The sequence below is a fragment of the Rana temporaria genome, chromosome 12, assembly GCF_905171775.1.
Source record: "Rana temporaria chromosome 12, aRanTem1.1, whole genome shotgun sequence".
Taxonomy (NCBI): Eukaryota; Metazoa; Chordata; class Amphibia; order Anura; family Ranidae; genus Rana; species Rana temporaria.
In genome coordinates, this window is record NC_053500.1 from 27,686,300 (window position 1) to 27,696,836 (window position 10,537).

At 42.8% G+C, this 10,537-nt stretch overlaps 1 pseudogene; it reads left to right on the top strand.

The window, feature by feature from the left end:
- Window positions 1-4,216: 4,216 nt before the first annotated feature.
- Window positions 4,217-5,239, top strand: LOC120919274 (annotated as a pseudogene).
- The last annotated feature ends 5,298 nt before the right edge of the window (window positions 5,240-10,537 follow it).

Here is a 10,537-nt window from a genome sequence, read left to right on the forward strand (position 1 = left end):
GGACAAAATCAGGATATAAAAGGTATGTACAGAGAAAAAAAAATGACCTCCCGAAAATAAATGTCCTTAGTATCATTAGTATGCTAGATCCAATTTAAAAACATTTTTTTGGGTGAACCCGCGCTTTAAGAAAGTTTAGATTATGTTCTTACCGTTTAGCACTGCAGAGAAGCCTGAGCATACAGCCAAGACAGCTGATTGGAGGAAAGGCACACACCCCCTCATAGGTAGAGACTTTCAGATCTGTTTGTTGAATTATTCAGCTCTGTGTTATTCCATTTATAGCAACCTCCCCAACACAAAACTCAGGCTGCTTTTATCTCCTGTGTCGGAGAACTTGTCAGATGTTCTCATGCTGATAACAGAAGAACAGAGCAGGAGAAAGCTACGGGACATAGGGCTTTGAAGAGAGATAAGAAAACACTGCAGATATATGTGCCCAGCTCAAATCTCATGAATCGGGTTTACATCCACTTTAATGTACAATTAAGAAAAAGATTTTTATATAAAAAAAAAAAACTTAAATACACTTTAGGGCATAGATTGGCTGTTGGGAAACACATTTTAAAGTGATGGAAAAAGGAAAGTAGATGGTAGGAATAAGAAGCAAATATTTTATTATTATGTAGAAGAACCATTAAACATATTAAGCCGTTTGTGAATAAACGACTACCCCATACCTGACTCAGTTCCCCTTAGTACCCTTTCTAAATACAACACAATTGCATCTAATATCCCTGGTGAATATGTACAAGCCTGATTTACATACAATTAGTCCTTTGTAAATGAGTTTCTGCCTTATTTAACTGAACTTCTTTCCCCTTGGTTAAAACAGAGATGGAAGTACTGGAGAAGTAATGTAATTTAGCCAAGTCCCTAAATAATTGATTTGTTTCTGAATAAGATATGTCTGTTATGTTCCCTTGGCAAACTGGAAAATTTGTGAAAGTCTATAGCCATCTTGCAACAAAAGTTCCTACAATGGAGAAGACAAAATATGTCTAGAATAAATTACACCGACCCAGGCAAACGAAGGTCCCTTAATTACACAGCTACCGTAAATTGGCTGAATGAGCATTAATTTAGTCTACTGTTATTAACAATCCCTATTATGACAGATTAGAAGGCAGAGACCAAAAACAACATAGTCTTCGCTAAAACAAAAATGACCTTCAATTTAAAAATTACACTGCTGAAATGCAAAAAGGTCAAAGATCTTCAATATTAGCTGTGAGTGCCTACAGTACTGTGTCTTTACACTAGATAAATAATAGTCAAATGTTTGGCCAAAGATCAAAATCACTGAATTATGTTATTTTAAACTGCTTATACATTTTAATATCCTTTTGGCAGGCATGTGCACAGCAGGCACCTTCAATCCATGCTTTACTGTTCATTATCCAACACAGGTGATGGACCCCTAAACCCGAACCCAAAATCCAACAGCCAAAAGGTGTTTACGAAGGTCTATAACAGTGATGGCCAATCTTGGCACCTCAGAAACTATGAGCTTTCAGTTCAGAAGCACGTAAAATTGCATGCGGAGTCCTCAAAATCATCAGCAACCAGGACCTGCTCTATCTCTCCTATGCTGATGACACCCAACTTTACCTACGCATCACCAACAAAAAAGACCAATACCACACACTGGAAAACTGCTTCTCATTGATCAACGTTTGGATGACGGAGAGCTCCCTCAAACTTAATGGATCAAAAACAGAACTCCTCTTCCTCCATGCAAACCGAAACAAAAAAACCCTAGCACGACGTTCACACCACCCACCATCCTTGGACAAACCATCACCCCCAGCAATAAAGCAAAAAGCCTCCGAGTCATCTTTGACTCAGACAAGACAATGAATGCACAAATAGGAGCAGTAGTCAATGGATCTCACCACCTTCTTCGCCTATTGCGTAGACTCATCCCCTTCATCCCGGAAGAAGACACAGCAGCAGTAGTTGAAACAATCATCAATTCCCGACTCGACTACGCAAACTCCCTCTACCTAGGACTTCCCAAATACCAAATTTCACACGTCTACAAGTTGTCCAGAACATAGCAGCCAAACTGGTAACTGGGAATCAATCTCCCCGTCCCTGAGAACCCTCCATTGGCTAGCCGTTAAGGATTGGCTTACATTTAAGACCCTTTGCCTCACTCACAAATGTACACAAAGAAAAGCCCCACAATACCTCTGCAAAAAACAAAGCACTACACCCCAAATTGCCCCCTCCGGTCAACTAACCAGAACCTCCTCCACATTCCCAAGACCCCCTACAAATCAAAAGGTGAACAAAGATTTGCAGTCCAAGGACCAAGGCTATGGAACACTCTACCTGCGGACATCCGCTTGGAAGAAAACCATCTGGCCTTCATGAAGAAGCTTAAGACCCATCTCTTCTGAAGACACAGGCGGACACGGACTGCAAAAGCACCTTGAGGTGGTTTAGTTCGCCTTTGTACCGCTATACTCATTCATTCATTGAGATATTTTGGAAATACATTTCCCATGATGCTCAACTACACTGCAGAGTGAACGAGCATCATGGGAAATGTAGTTTCAAAACATCTGGGGGGCCAAGGTTCACCATCACTGGTCTATAAAGTATCAAGCACACAATTCTAAAGAAATTTACAGGGTCGGATGACATTCATCTAATGCTGATAGGCACCATCACACTTTGTAGTACAGCAATGATTTATTGTCTTTGCAATTTAGCACTCTGAATATTTTTACAAAAAAAAAAATGAAGTGAAGGAATATTTTATAACTAGATCAATAAGAATAATATATTGCTGTGCTCTAATGAAATCCAAGTTAAAACAAAACAAGCCCGTACCTTACATGACCCAATAATCAATGACATAAAAATAATAGGTAAGTAATGGAACAAAATCCACCAACTCTTGTGTGGAGAATACAACAAGGGAGACAACAAAGAATATGTTACAGAGCTTAGCCCTATATTTGTATAGATAGAGACAGCCAGGATCGTGTTATTTGTGCCCCAAGAAGACATGTACCTAATGTGCTAATTCAAAAGAACCTTTGTCATGACTGGGCATTTACGATGGATGAGGAATGTTGAAGTGAGTTCAGTCAGTTCAACAGAGACCTACCACACGTGACTATTTGGAGATGGAACAGAAACAATGCTACAAAGATAAATCAGTCATAAGCAGCTAGGTGGAAATACTTGAGATTTCATTGTACACAAAATTTTGTAGGGGTTATTAACCACTTGCCAACCAGCGCATGCCTATTTACGTCGACAGGATGGCAAGGCTGGGCAAATGAGCGTACAGGTACGTCCCCTTTAATTTGCCGGCGGCGGTGGCGCACTCACGACCCTGTTGCGAGCTCCTAGACCGTGCCCGCGGGACCCCCGGACTAAATGTCCGCCGGTGTCCCGCGATCGGGTCACAGAACTGAAGAACGGGGAGATGTCAGTGTAAACAAAACATCTCCCCGTTCTTCCTAGTGACATGTCACTGATCGTCTGTTGCCTGTCATCGGGAACAGCGATCAGTGACTTGTCACTCGTAGCCACACCCCCTAAGTTAGAATCACTCCGTAGGACACACTTAACCCCTTCACTGCCAGTGTTATTTTTACAGTAATCAGTGCATTTTTATAGCACTGATCGCTGTAAAAATGACAATGGTCCCAAAATGGTGTCAAAAGTGTGCAATATGTCCGCCATAATGTTGCAGACATGATAAAAATCGCTGATTGCCGCCATTACTAGAAAAAAAAATATTAACAAAAATGCCATAAAACTATCCCATATTTTGTAGAGGCTCTAGCTTTTGTGTAAACCAATCAATAAACGCTTATTGCAATTTTTTTACCAAAAATATGTAGAAGAATATGTATTGGCCTAAACGGATGAAAAGATTTGTTTTTTATATTTTTTTACATATTTATTATAGCAAAAAGTAAAAAATATTGGTTTTTTTTCAAAATTGGCACTATATTTTTGTTTATAGCGCAAAAAATCAAAACCACAGAGGTGATCAAATACCACCAAAAGAAAGCTCTATTTATGGGGAAAAAAAGGACGTCAATTCTGTTTGGGAGCCACGTTGCACGACCGCGCAATTGTCAGTTAAAGCGATGCAGCGCCTTATCGCAAAAAGTGGCCTGGTCTTTGGCCAGCCAAATGGGCTGGGGCTTAAGTAGCTAAAACAATGGCCTCTATGCTGCTGGCCAAGATGGTGAATGTCCCTAAAACCCACAGAACCTACTGCAAGAAATATTAGCCCCACTAGGTCACCCAGTACAGGAAGGAAAAAGACTCCTATACCCAGGGAAAGAAGTGATATGACCGCAAACAGAACAGATAACCAAGCTGACCTTCTGTAAAAAGTGAAAGACCACAAAGAAGATAGTGCTGAGGCTGGAGTGTGTCGACTCTAACTGCTGAACGAAGTGGATTTTGGCTATAAAGAGATGCAAGCACCATGGGCGTCCGCTCCGTAGGGCAAGGGGGGGGGCAAATGACCCCCCCTGGAAAATTAAGAAGGTGTTGAAGAGTCTCGCGGCCGCGGGCTGTCTGAGCAGTCCTGGGTCGGATGTCACACAGGCACATTGAGCAGAGTGAAGCCGCCTCCCCCTCCAGTGTTTATGTGTACACAGGGGGAGGGAACCTGCTGCCTGTGCCGTGCTGATGGCTGATCTGAAGTACTGAATTGGAGGGGGGTCCATCTGTGCTGAAGGGAGGGGTTTGTGCTGAATGGGGGTCCATCTGTGCTGAAGGGGGGTCTGTGCTTAAAGGGGGTCCATCTGTGCTGAAGGGGGGGTCTGTGCTGAATGGAGGGGTCTGTGCTGAATGGGGGGGTGGGTACTGAAGGGGGTCCATCTGTGCTGAATGGAGGGGTCTGTGCATAACGGGGGGGGGGGTCTGTGCTGAAGGGGGGTCTGTATATTCTGTAGGCTATATTTATATGGGCATTGAGTGTAGCTGAATTATCTCAAGAGCTATTTCACACTGCCAGCTGGCCGTGTTATCGGTAAAGCGTAGATAAAAAGCGGCATTTTACCATTGTTTTAGCTGCGTTATTCGGCCGTTAGCGGGGCACTTTTAACCCCCGCTAGCGTTTGAAGAAAGGGTTTAATGCGACTGTATCGCCGCTGCCGAAGTGCCCCCCCCTGAAAAAATGTCACCGGATGCCCATGGCAAGCACTTTGAACTTGGAGTAAACAAGAAGAGAAAGGGACAAGTCATCAAGTTCTAAGCTGCAGCATCACTTTTGAAAACCAAATTAAATCTTCAAAATAAAAAAAAATAAAAAAGAAACAATAGCTTCATCAAAACTATGTATAATTCTGTCTAGAAACAGTGTTCAAATGTATGCCGTTGCTTGAATAACTAACTTGGCAAGAAGTCAATAAATGACTTTGTATTTAGAACAAATGTGTCCACTGACATACTGTATATACAACAATGCTGCCAACTATTGCATGATATCTCTAAACCAGTGAACACTCCTAATTAAACATACCAGTGTGCATTCATTAACTACCGTAATATAAAGTCTTTAGGATTAAATCGAAATATAGTGTGGGTCTTATGATAGGAATATTTGTTTACATTGGATTTAGGATCAGATTTTTTAAATATCGATTTATGAATTCTTGAATTTTTAATAGTACAGGTTAAAAAAGCCATATCAGATGCAATTTTCTTTCTTGCAAAAAAAAACCACTTGATTCTCTGAACAAATGCGGCACGCTCGGATGGAGGTCTGGCCTTCCCAGACCTTGTTAGGTACTACCAGGTGGCCCAGCTGCGAGCCAGAGTGTCACTGCATTCATATAACAAGTGGACGGAAATTTAGAAGCTATGGCTGGCCCTGGTCCACCCCAACAGTCTCATGTGGAGCGCAAAACGTGGAGGTTGACCCTGACCGTATGCTTGGTCCAATGTCGGTGCTCCGACGGGTATGGTGTAAGTTACTACCCCACCATAGGCTGACCTCTGATAGTTCGCTCCTGACCTTTTTTGCCTGTAACCCCAAGGTGCCAGACAGCCTCACCCACCGCATGTCATTCCCGTGGACCTCTAGGAACCTCTTCCACTTTGGCAAATTGGTGGACCCTCGGACCCGTAAATTACGCTCTTTTGCTAAAATACAGACCTGTCATGATCTCCCGAATCGGGAATTTTACAGGTATCTCCAAATACGCCACTATGCCTTATCGATAGCCCCAAAATTGCAGTCCCCCCCCCCTCCCCGACCCCATTTGAGCATTTGATTTTGGCGGGGTCGGCCCAGAGGGGATTGATCTCAGGGATATACTTTATACTGAACACCTGGCCCATGGAGGTGAAAGGCAAGCATGCATATATGACTAAATGGGACAAGGCTCTTGGTGAGGAGATCCCCGTGGAACAATGGCATGAGATTTGGGTGCAGGCGGCAAAGAGCTTGATTTGCACGCTATATAAAGAAAACATCTATAAGGTTCTATGTTTCTGGTACATGACCACGGACATCCTCCACGCCATCTACCCCACTAGCTCGGACCGCTGTTGGCGATGTCTGGGGGCATAGCCGCCCCGTCGTCCCGGACCGCTCCCCGCGGGAATCTGACCACCGCATGTAGCAGGGGGGGTCCCGATCGGACCCCCGACCCACGTCTAGGCAGGGAAGTACAGGTACGCCAATGTGCCTGTACGTGCCATTCTGCCGACGTATATTTACATGCGGTGGTCGGGAAGTGGTTAAAATTGGTCGGTTTTTTTTGCTTATAGCGCAAAAAATAAAACCGCAGCGATGATCAATTACCACCAAAAGAAAGCTCTATTTGTAGGGGAAAATGGACGTCAATTTTGTTTGGGTGGGTCGCACGCCCGCGCAATTGTCAGTTAAAGCGATGCAGTGCCGTATCGCAAAAAATGGCCTGGTCATTCAGCAGCCAAATCTTCCAGGGCAGAAGTGGTTAAAGCAACTGTCTGTTGATTTGCTCTAATGAACAAAAACACAAAATAGCTTCTTTTCTACAGTTGGCTTTGGTGTGGGCTGTACATTTAGTGCCTGTTTGTTTAATTTTCAGGAATCAGACTGGTCAGGTTTCAAAGCTGCTTCAAATCAGCACCTGGTCTCCGAGTGAAGACCGGCTGTCTAAGTGACATAGGCCGATACATGCTTTTCTGTCACAGGTATGTCATTCTGTATTTCAGTTCCAGATAGAAATGCTTTATTCCAATCCCGTTTGGAGACCGAATGTGTGTGTACACGATAAATGTACAATGGTATCCTTCAGATAAACCTGACACCATGTTAGGGAAGCACTGATCCTTTGTCAGGCTGGGAGCTCCCGCTGACAGCTTTTCAGATTAACACATCTCCCTAGTGATTGATATCCACTTAAACAGAGTGTAAGGGAGTCTCTAGACCTCATTACAGACCATATCCAAACAGCAAGGACGAAGACACTGCCAAATCACCGCTGTGACCTCCAGCAGAAGAACAGCTTGCGGAATACAGATAGGATATCCAAAATCTTGATCTGATCAGATTCCTCTGCAGATAAAAAAAATCACCACTGCCAGGATCTGCTGTAAGGAAAAAATAAATAAATAGAAATTGGAAAAAAAAACTCCACTCATCAGTTTTAAGAGGGAGGATGCCAGTTAAAAGGGAAAATTGTGTGTAAAAAAAAATTATATAACTTAAAAGAACTGTTTTGTGATGTGTAAATTAAAATAATATTTTCTAAATACCGTAATATATTATTGCTGCGTTTAAAGGGGAACTTAACTGTATCCGAGCAATACAAAACTGAAAATCTTATTTTCCAGATTTTTTAACCCTTTCATGACTAAGCCTATTTCTGACATTTGTTGCTTACATGTTAAAATCTGTATTTTTTGCTAGAAAATTACCTAGAACCCCCAAACATATATATATTAGAATATATATTAGCAGAGAATCTAGAGAATAAAATGGCGATCTTTGCAAAATTTTATATTTGCACAGCAGTCTTTCAAAACCATTTTTTTTGGACAAAACACACTTTCACAAATAAAAAAATAAAAAAACAGTAACTTTTTTTTGTATAATGTGAAAGATGATGTTACGCCGAGTAAATAGATACCTAACATGTCATGCTTTAAAAGGCGTACACTCGTGGAATGACGATAAACTACGTACCTAAAAATCTCCATAGGCGGAAAAAAATAACGATTACCAGGTTAGATTTACAGAGGAGTGCTAGAATTATTGTTCTCGCTCTGACGATCGCAGCGATATCTCACATGTGTGATTTGAACACTGTTTACATATGCGGTCGCGACTTACATGTGCGTTTTCTTTGCTGCGTGAGATCGCGGGGACGTGGACGCTTTAAAAAAAATGTTTTTGATTATTTCTTTTAATTATTTTAATTTTTTTACATTGTCCCTTTAAAAACAAAAAATTCTGATCACTTTTATTACTGTCACAAGGAATGTAAGCATCCCTTGGGACAGTCATAGGTGGTGACAGGTACTCTTTATGGAGGGATCGGGGTCTAAAAGACCCCAAATGCCTCCTTTTGCACTTCAAAGTATTTAGGTCGCCAAAAACAGCGATTTTGAATACTGTATTTTTTTTAAACTGCGCCATTGACAGCCGAGTAAACCGGAAGTGACGTTGCGACGTTGTTTCACGTTAACACTAAGGAGACTGGATCAAAGCCGCTTCCAACTTCCTTCCAGTCTCACTCTAGTCGGTGGAAGTGCCGGATCGTGGATCGGGTCTCCCGGTGGGACGGGAGGCCTGGGAAGAGCGGTGGAAGGCGGGGCGTCCCCTCTCGCGCCTCGGGGATAGCAGCCGAGCGGTTGAGGTTATTTTTTCTCGTAAAGTGGGGTTCCCACATTAAGTGAAACAATAAAAATGAAAAATTCCTTTAAGTATAGTGTCTGGGGGGGGGGGGGGGGGTCCCTTAGTCTAACTGTAAAGTTTTGTTTATATTGTTATGCCACAAAAAAAGTGAAGAAACAAAAAGCCAAATCTGACACTTCCACGCAAAACTCCAAAAATTGACGGACAAAAAATTATTGGAACCCTTACTGTAATATTTGGTAGAACACACCTTGGAAAAAATAACTGAAATCAATCGCATCTGAAATTCTGGACCACTCTTCTTTTGCCAACTGTTCCAGGGCTCTCTGATGGGAATACTTCCTTTTCCCTAACTGCTGTTTTGAGATCTGTCCACAGTTGCTCTATGTGATTTAGATCTGGACTCATTGCTGACTAGTTCAGTACTCTCCAGCACTTTGTCTTAGGCCTTGTACAGATGAGTGAACATGTCCGATGAAAACGGTCCGCGGACCGTTTTCATCGGACATGTCCGCTCGGAGATTTTGGTCTGATGGTTGTACACACCATCAAACCAAAATCCCCACGGACAGACAGCGCGGTGACGTTGACGCCGCCACGTCCGCAAACCCGGAAGTTCAATTCTTCCACCAATCACTTCAACGCCATGCGCGGGTTCTCGGGCCAGCGGACATGTCCGATGAGTCGTACTGACCATCGGACATGTCCAACGGACACGCTTCCAGCAGACAAGTTTCTTAGCATGCCAAGAAACTTTTGTCCGCTGGAAACCTGTCCGCTAGGCCGGAAAATTGTCCGGTCGGCCCTACACACGACCGAACATGTCCGCGGACCAGTTTCAGCGGACATGTTCGGTCGTGTGTACGAGGCCTTAAAGTGGATGTAAACCCCAAATTATTATTTTTTTTTTGCTGTCACAATGTAGAGATTTCCTATCATCTGTGCCCATTCTTGCCACTAATAGTTAATCCAGCTCTGAGCAATCCTCTTTTCTTTTTTCAGTGAAATAAACGGACAAACAGGAGAAAACTTTTGTCCGTTCTTCCTCCTTGCTGTGAGCGACAGGTTATTTACATATCTCATGCACTAGCCTGGAGACAGGCATTATTTTTCAATTCCCACCCCCCACTCTTTTTCTGAAGTCATGTGGTTACTTTTCTGGATTTTGACTGGATGTTAGTGATTATAGCAGAGTTTAGTGCAAGAAATACACAGGACAAAATGCATGTTGACAAGGGGAATGTAAAGGTGGGCTACTGACATCACGACTCCACCCACCGAGCTCCAGACAACAGACCCACCCACAGAATCTGTAGTTTTTCAGTTCCTATAACAGACAGAGGGGAGACATTTGACAGGTAAGGATACATGCAGGAGGCATTTATATCCTTATAGATTAGCACTATGGCAGTAGTTTAGAAAGGATGAGAGTGGGTTTACATCCACTTCTGGGTGCTTTTTGACGTGTGCTTTGGGTCATTGTCCTGCTGTAAGACCCATGACCTCTGACCGATACCCAACTTTCTGACACTGGGCCCGACGTTGCACACCAGAATTCTTTTGTGGTTTTCAGATTTCACAATGCCATGCACACCTCCACCATGTTTGGATGTTCTTTAAAGGCTTAATTTATTTTTCTGAAAACAGTAGAATGATGGGCTTTACCAAAAAGCTGTAATTTTGTTTCTTCTGTTCACAGCACAT